Source organism: Paralichthys olivaceus, chromosome 10 (genome assembly GCF_024713975.1).
Source record: "Paralichthys olivaceus isolate ysfri-2021 chromosome 10, ASM2471397v2, whole genome shotgun sequence".
In the NCBI taxonomy this organism is placed as follows: Eukaryota; Metazoa; Chordata; class Actinopteri; order Pleuronectiformes; family Paralichthyidae; genus Paralichthys; species Paralichthys olivaceus.
The window spans coordinates 23,200,852-23,209,509 of NC_091102.1; positions in this window are offsets into that span (position 1 = coordinate 23,200,852).

Below are 8,658 nucleotides of genomic sequence, written 5' to 3' on the forward strand. Positions count from 1 at the left end.
TCATCCTTATTCCCCCAGCTAAGCCTTCTGCTGTTGTGCCCCCTCCAGCATAGACACCAGATCAGGATATAAAAAATTGGACCCTGACCTGAGCTTCAGTCTCTGGGACTGTGGCCTGGGTTCTACTATATACTCAAGTCAGGAAAAGGTTGAGAAGTTCTCATCACATGTTTTACATGTAAACAGACACACAGACTCCTGGAATTATTAAATAGATAAATAGATAGATTGATTACATATTCATTGTTAAATGGAGCATATTCTGTTTGTAAATTGTATCATGTCTTGTTGTATGTTGCTTTTAAGTAAAAACCTGGTTTCACTTATGTTTATGTTCTATATGAAGAAAAAGCCAAATAGGGTTTTAATTCACCCTTGAATGCAACAGTGTAACTGTTCTGATTAAAACTATGCTCTCAGGGTATTATTGCATACTGTATAGTACTAATATAAAAAAAACTGGAGATTGAACTGCTGACCTGGTTGGAGGACAACCACTCTACCCTTCAGCTGCAGCCGCCCATGTTGTCTGGATATCGTCTGCATAGAAATGACATTTTTCAGTGTTTCCTGATGTTTTCTAATGGAACCATATATAATGTAAATAAAATATTAAATTTGGCCGAAGCACAGAACCCTGAGGAATCCTGTGATTAACTAAATGACTCATTGTTAATTTGCACAAACTAGAATGGATCTGATACATAAGATTCAAACCAGCTTAGGCCAATTCTTTAAACACCAATTAACCAAATGTTGTCACGAAACTTCAAGCCATGTCAACGATCACCATCAGCATTGCATCTGAATGGTACCTCGGAGAAAGAAAGCTCTTAGAGGACCTCAGGCAAAGTACCAAAAAGAGGTGAAAATTCACAACATCGGGCAGGAGATGTGTAATGATCTGATGTCCACACACATTTACGTGCTTTACTGAAGAGATATTGCAAGTACAGGTAGTGCTTGAAATCCTCCTCCACTACACTACTACTGCATCTAGTGTATTTAATGTTTTACTACAGCCCCCTAGTGGCCATGCTTGGTAACATATTTTAGTAATAATAAACCACACTACAAATTTTTAAATACCTGAATTTAAAGTGTATCAATAAACTACAGAATACAGCAAACATGCCATGTATCAACATAAGTATTTTAAACTACAGAAAATATTATTTTGATATAAAAAATGCATACATTTTCATTAAAACTTATCAAATACAATTAACAAATAACTATTTTGTATTTCAAATACGTATTTTAGACACATGTATCGTAAATACACACTTGGACTTGCACTTGGAAGTGCAATGCATATATCTAATAAATCAAAGAAATGCCTTGTGAATTAATTTTTAAAAGGACGTGTATTCTGTGTAATTTCAAGTTGCATTCAAATTTGTTGCTCAGAATGGTTTGCTCTTACACAGCTGCAAATATTGTGGTTGTGTAAACTGTCTCCTGTAGCTGATAATCCTGAGTCTTCGATACTTCAGCAGAATTTTACTGTTGGGGAAGCTGCCCCAGGTGCAACATACCCAGTGGCAATCGGGGGGTCCCCCCTAACTAGTTTGCCAGTGTTATACTGATGTGTTATGTTCCTGGAAAATTGGGGCGTCACTTCTTCTTCTCTCAGAGGGGAAACAGAAATATCTGAAATTTGGAAAAGGGCACCAGGTGCACAGTTAGGGTTTAGGTTAGGGGTTATTAGAAATATATTATTTATCGATTGCACGTTGAGCCAAACAAATGGGGAAACAATGGTTTAATTTTTAACATTATACACACTATAAAAACTATCGTCTAGGCTCAACAAAATACATTAATGCAACAGTTAGCATAAATCTATTTTGAGTTTGGACAGCTTCTAAAGAAATTGCTTTTAACCAACAAACAGCATTGAGTTAGTGGAATTAGCTTTTCCTCTGCAATCAGACTACTTACTTAAGAATTATTAAAATAAACACACATTTTTTGATTGATTAGTCTTTAAAATTAAGTTGTTCCAACTGCTTTTGTTTACAAACATTAAATAAATGTATTTGCTTCTATAAGATTTTCTTCTTTAGTTTTTTCATGTTTAAAGACATTTGAAGGTGGTTTATAGAAATTCATTAATTTAAATTAAAACTCAGTGTACAGGAGCCTTTCAGGAAACCCCTTACATGATAACTTAAAGTAGTAGTACTACTGAAGAGACTCACTCACCAGTGAACATCAGTCAGTGTCTATAAATTAGATACAAAGAGGGACAAATACTGTAGTACTACAGCAGGGACGGACTAAGACAATAATTCAGGCCTGGAATTTGACTCCATTCCAGATCACCCTTTTCATGCATAACACCAGACATACCATTTTGCTGGCTAACCCTTTTTGTTGATGTAACAGTTACCAGACTTCTTACACATTTGGCCACTATGTTCATCGGGGAGGAAAGTTATGATGCAATGTTTAGCAGACAAGTGGATTTGAGAGGTCTGTTAACTTATTCCTGCTTTCTATATTATCGCTGGTCAGGTTGAGGCAGGCCAGGAGGTGGAACAATATAGAAACTAACAGAGTAACATGAGCTATTGTCACCCCCAAGTCTGAAGATGTCTCCCACAGCCTCCCCATATATCTTCCTCTACTTGTGTCACCTATTCCAACAGCACATCCATGAATGGCTAGAATTGCTGTTACTCTCCATGTAGGTGTTTGCATCCTATTGAATAGTTAAATCTAAATATGCATTACTAAACCACATTGTGTCCTTACGTGTTGCCCTCTGGTGTAATATGGAAAAGTTGGAGTTTAGTGCCTCTCTGTCTGGGCCATCTGAGTTAGATATGAAAGTCCCTGAGTGTAGACACTACAATGTACTGCTAGTTGGCCCTTTATTTAATTGCTGGAAGAGAAGGGAGTATGATTGAAATTAGACAGACTCTATTCTCCTAATAGTGTACAGATGCAATATGTGAGGATGGTTAAAAATTCCTCAACGCTAACCTTGCAATAAAAAATAAATACATTCTCTCTAAACAATAATGGCATGAAGAATCCTAACCTTATTTGCCATATTTTACGTGTATGTGTAAAAATCTCCCAAGAAAATGAAAACCCCATTAATACTTCACAAATTAGTTAAAGTTTCTACTCTCTAAAGACGGTGGCATGACTTTCAACATGTCCCTATCAAGACATTTGACAACTATCAATAGGATTAATATATGAATGCAGATGGTAAATGCTTTGTATTTATATAGAGCTTTTCTAGTCTTGATGATCACTCAAAGCTCTTTACACTACAGTTTGCCATTCACCTATCCACACACACATTCATACAGTGCATCTATTAGAAGCAATTTTTGTTCTATGAGGGGCAATTCAGGGTTCAGCATCTTGCTCAAGGACACTTCGGCATGCAGATGGGAAGACTGGGGATCGAACTGCTGACTTTCTGGTATTAGGATGACCACTCTACCCCTCAGCCACAGTCGCCCCCCCAGATTCATTGTGTATGTTTACAGAAAAACATGTCCCTCACTCAATATTAGAATGATGTACAAGAGTATCACATCAGGAGAACATAAGTTATCTGCCTGCCCATTCATGTGAAAAACAATGCAGGCAAAATCCGATTTGTGATCATGGATTTTGACTGTATGGTGGATCATGATTGTATATCGTGATAGCAAATGGTGGATCATAGATCGTGATTGTATGTGTATAGATCGTGATACTATGATCATGATGTTGATGGCAGCTTATCATAGATTGGGATCACAACTAGATTGCTTAATATGCCTACTCACATATACTGCTATTATTGGCATTACCTCTTTCATTAAAATTGTCATGAATGCTCCCTTCATCTCTGTCAGACATTTTCTTTTATGTAAACACTAAACATTGATAGACCACTCAAAAGAAAGCATCTTTCCTCATGAGTGTTGTGAATATTGATCCTTTCTTGACATGCTCTGCTACACGTGGCATTTATTGCACTTCTGTCCGTCCCAAAAGATGGCTCTACGTTTCTACGTTTTTTTTGGGGGGGGGTAGTTTTCCCTTAGTCTAGATGAGGGTTAAGGGCAGATGATGTCAACTTATCAAGCCCTATTAGAAGAACTGTGATTTGGTAATATGGGCCATGCAAACACAATTTGATTGACTGATTGTTTTAAATGTAAAAAGGTGTAAACGTGTGGCGGTGGTGACTGCTGGGAGCCAGAGTTCTCACTGTGTAATCTCCTGGTTGACGTGGCTGGGAGCCCTGTTCTGTCTCATCCCCACATATAGTAATCCTGTTAGACCTTCACACAAGGAATTCCATTGAATTACAACTCAGCTTAATACTGGGAGTTTTAATGAGTCTCTGGCTGACAAAACCACAAACCGGCAGCAAACTGGTGCCGTGCAGGTAAGGAAAGGAAGGCGTGCTGTGACTTATTGTACAGGTTTACATAAAGTATTTGATATTATCGTGGTATTATTATTTACAGAAATTATTGTCACTGTGATTACATTGGTTACCAGATGTGTATTGGAGAGGTCTGTCAACTCATTCTTTCTTGCTATATTATCGCTGGTCAACTTGACTGTTCAGGCAGGCCAGAGCATCCATCACGCCACCAGGAAATATCATAGTGCTCCTGATGTGCAGTCCACCACTGCACACGCTCAAACACATATGAACACACAGTGGTTCAGAGGTCTGTGTAATTTCACCTGGCCTGCACCCCTGACCCTCCTCTAATCCCTTATCCCAGGAACAGCTGGCTCCAGGACAACACCTTTAACTTGGCTATCTACATGAAATCAGCCTATAACACTATTCACCTCTCCAGCTGCAATGGCTTTATTGTATCACTATTTGACACTATACTGGAAATCTTCAGGTCTGTATTCAGAGAGACAGGAAGAGAGGGAAAACCAGAGTTATCATTCTACAAAGAGTTAACAGAAAAGTGAAAAATACAAAATGTCAGCAGATATTTTTACAGAAGATGAATGATTTAACCTTCTCAGGCATTTAATGTGTCCACTCTGGTTTTAAGACAAAGTGTCTAACAAATGGAGGTAGTGTGTATCATATTAAATCTAAATAAATAGGCTGCATGAGAACTATTACAGTTTCATTTTAATTAACAAGATTAAATCTGACATAATTCCAAACAGTGTAAATGTTAGTGCAGCTTTGCGTGGTCATCAGGACTAGAGAAGCACTATATAAACAGACCATTTACCCTTAAATATGAGGAGTTATTTATCAAATAATATGAACGAAATCCTCTAATGACTTATTTAAAAACAATGACCCATACACTGTTCAATGTGTCCTGTGATTATACATTAACATTTTAGTCTAATTGACCTCATCACAGTAAAGTGTACCCTTACTTTTTGTTTCTCCTGTTTCTTTACCAGTTATTTGATCATCATTTACATTTTATTTTGCTGAGCGTCACTTTTGGACATTGCTACCACCAACACTACTAGCTGATATCAACCTTTTCATGTCTCCATACAGGCAAAAGCCATTGGCCAGAGGCATAATCTTTTCTTGTTGTCCGTCCATCTGTCTATCCTTTCCATTCCTGTGAGTGCGCTATCTCAAGAATGCCTTGAGATTAAACTCTGTGTGTGTGTTTGTGTTTGTGTGTGTGTGTGTGTGTGGGTGTGGGTGTGGGTGTGGGTGTGTGTGTGTGTTGTGAGATGCGAGGCGCTTTCACGTGAAGCAGCCAGTCAGTGACTTTGTTGAAGAACAGTAGAAACAAACAGTGAAAGCACAGTTTCCTCTATGATCCACAGCGGCTCAATGATCAGAAGGCAAGCCCCAACATTTCTATTTGACTCGAAACAAGGTCATTTACGCCACGTTTTAAGCCTAAATGTTCGCTGATATCTTCCAACAAGGTGCATTTACAGACCGTCAGAAATGCTAACATCCGCTAGCTTTCCCACTTCCTGTGGACTTTTATGAATTCAACATTTGTACAGTGATTTAGAGGAATTTTCGAAATATCAAGATATATATCGTGTATCTAAAAATATCGGGTGAATGTGATATCTTAACATCAGCTTGAGGGAATTCCATCTAATTTTGCACAAACATTCATTTTGACTCAAAAATGACTACATTTTGGTAGGTCAAAGGTCAAAAGGTTAAGGTCACATGGTCTTGCATTGTTTTGTACTCAACATATCAGGAATGCCCAAAAGGGAATTTTCTCAAATCTGGCAGAAACATTAACTAACTCAAGGATGACCTGAATAGAATTTTTTGGCCAAAGATCAAAGGTCAAGGTCACTGTGACCTCACAAAGCACATATTTTTCCTTGTGAATGTAATATCTCCGAAAGGACTGCAGGGAATTCTTTCACATTTGACACAAACATTCACTTGAGCTTGGATTTCATCTTGGTAGCCCAAGGTCAAAGGTCAAGATCATGGTGGCATCATGTTGCTGTGAATGTGACATATTAGGACTTCCTGTAGCGAATTTCATTCCACAATTCACTTGGAATCACTGATAAATTGATTAGATTTCATAGTCAAAGGTCAAGGTCAGGTTGGCTTAAAAAAAATTGCTTCTGGCCTCTTGAATTTTATATCTCAAAAATGCTAGAGGGAATTTTTAAACTTTTGATCAGTTGGACTTGAAGATAAAGTGATTATGTCTCAGTTGTAAAATGTTACACTTCTGGAAAGAAGTATGTAGAAATATATACATTATATATACATATAATTAATGGCTCTGCCTCTGTCACGTGATAAAATAAGAAAAAGCAAGGTAAACTGAGACATTTGATAACCAACTTCGTAGCACAGGTAAATAGGACGGCTGATGAGGTTAAGTGAAGCTGGACAATTAAAATACATCTTAGGTATGTTGAATTTGCTTAGAGTATCAGCCATCAAGATCACCTTGTTCTATAACTGTGAAGAGGAGAGAAGGCCTGAGTTTAAAATATTATGTACTCAATGCAACTAGTTGAATGTGCAGCAGCCAGTGCAGCAATAACAATTCTACGACTGATAATGATATTAGCAGGATTTAGGGGCAGCCAGCAGAACCTTGATGATCTACACCTCTGGCTCATATAGGTGAGTGGCAATTTAGATTGCAGATAACTGCAAATATCTGTCAGATAATATGGGATGAAAGTTTATTTTCTCACTGATTAAAATGCAAATCTGAGAACTGAAAATTGTGATCAATAAATCAATAAAGTCAAAAAGTCTGAAGTGAAATGAAACTGAATCAGATTTTAGGCAATTTTTAAAATTAAGCAATGTACTAAACAAAACGATTGAATAAAAACAGAAACTACAAAATTTGAATTGAATTTGGATTCCCTACTTTAATAATTACTGACTGATTTGTTTAAAACAGTCCAGCTATTTGTCTGCAGCACAGCTGTTATCCCCCCCCTCTAAGCTTCTTTTGAAAGTGCTTGCAGAGAGTGCATGAAGGTACAAGCATCAGCGAGCAGGTCACTGGTACATGAACACCATGACAGATCCTTAGGTCATGGAGGGAAACTAATCCCTTCTCTGAATAAGGATTAGAAATTACTCCTGAGGGTAGAAATCCTGAGAACGCTGCAGGTTGTCCTGGAAAGAGGAGAAGGCAAAAGATAAAGTGAGACACTTTTTTTCTCTGTTATTGAGTTTGTTTCGTGACCAAGACATTAACTAAGCAGTTGGGTGGCTGGTCACACCAACATACTGTGAAACCAAATTCCTCTGTTATGTAAAGTCCACTTAATTTTGTCTACCTGGGTCATAGAATAAAGACAGGAGGCCAGGATATTAACCTCTGATCCAAAGTCAGTCAACCCACACTGAAAAATGTGATACAATGTGTTCCTTCAACTTGTGCAAAGAGTTACCCAGACTTTCTGCCCTTTACATGCTCACATGCAGCCATAAATAGTAGCTAATAGAAGCTTGACTTTCCTGACACCGACATTGAGGAGCTTGAGAGAAAGTGGAATTGAAGAAAAACATATTGGTTGATGATCAAAGCTGTGAAAAAAGAAAATGTACTGAGTGGGGTTGTGTTACTGCTGAGAGGAAAGTGCCTGAAATAAAAAAAAGTGGTCAGATTTGAAGGTGAATATGAGGGAATTTGTTGTATTTGTTATTTAGTTTTGTTTGAAGAACTAGCTGCCTTTAGAATTATTATGGTGGTTATTTTTAGTTAGCTTTGGTAGTGTATGCCTTTGTTTTGAAGGCATTTGGCATCAGGTGATTTTAGATATATGTGTAGATGGCATAGGCAGCCAGGCACTGGAAAGGGTTTATGGTTTTTTACCAAAGCAAGAGAGACAGCAGGAAGCAGGAATGTCTTTTGTTTTTTAGTTTGCTTGCGAAATGGAGAAATAACCCACACAAAACACCTGTCTGGACACTGGACTTATTATTCCCAGCATAAGATTCGCTCCTCAGGTGCCTCAGTGGCATTTTTAGTTCTTTTGAGTTTTATTCATTTGCTTTCTAATCAAGTTTGATACTATATACACACTATATGAAAACTTAAGTCATACTTAATGATTCACAGAATGTATGGAGATACTATTAGGACTATTAATCACTGGGCTCTGCAGCTGTGCTATTTTATGGCATCTGAGTGTAATTTGCTTAAAGTTGTTTAATATCTCCCGCAA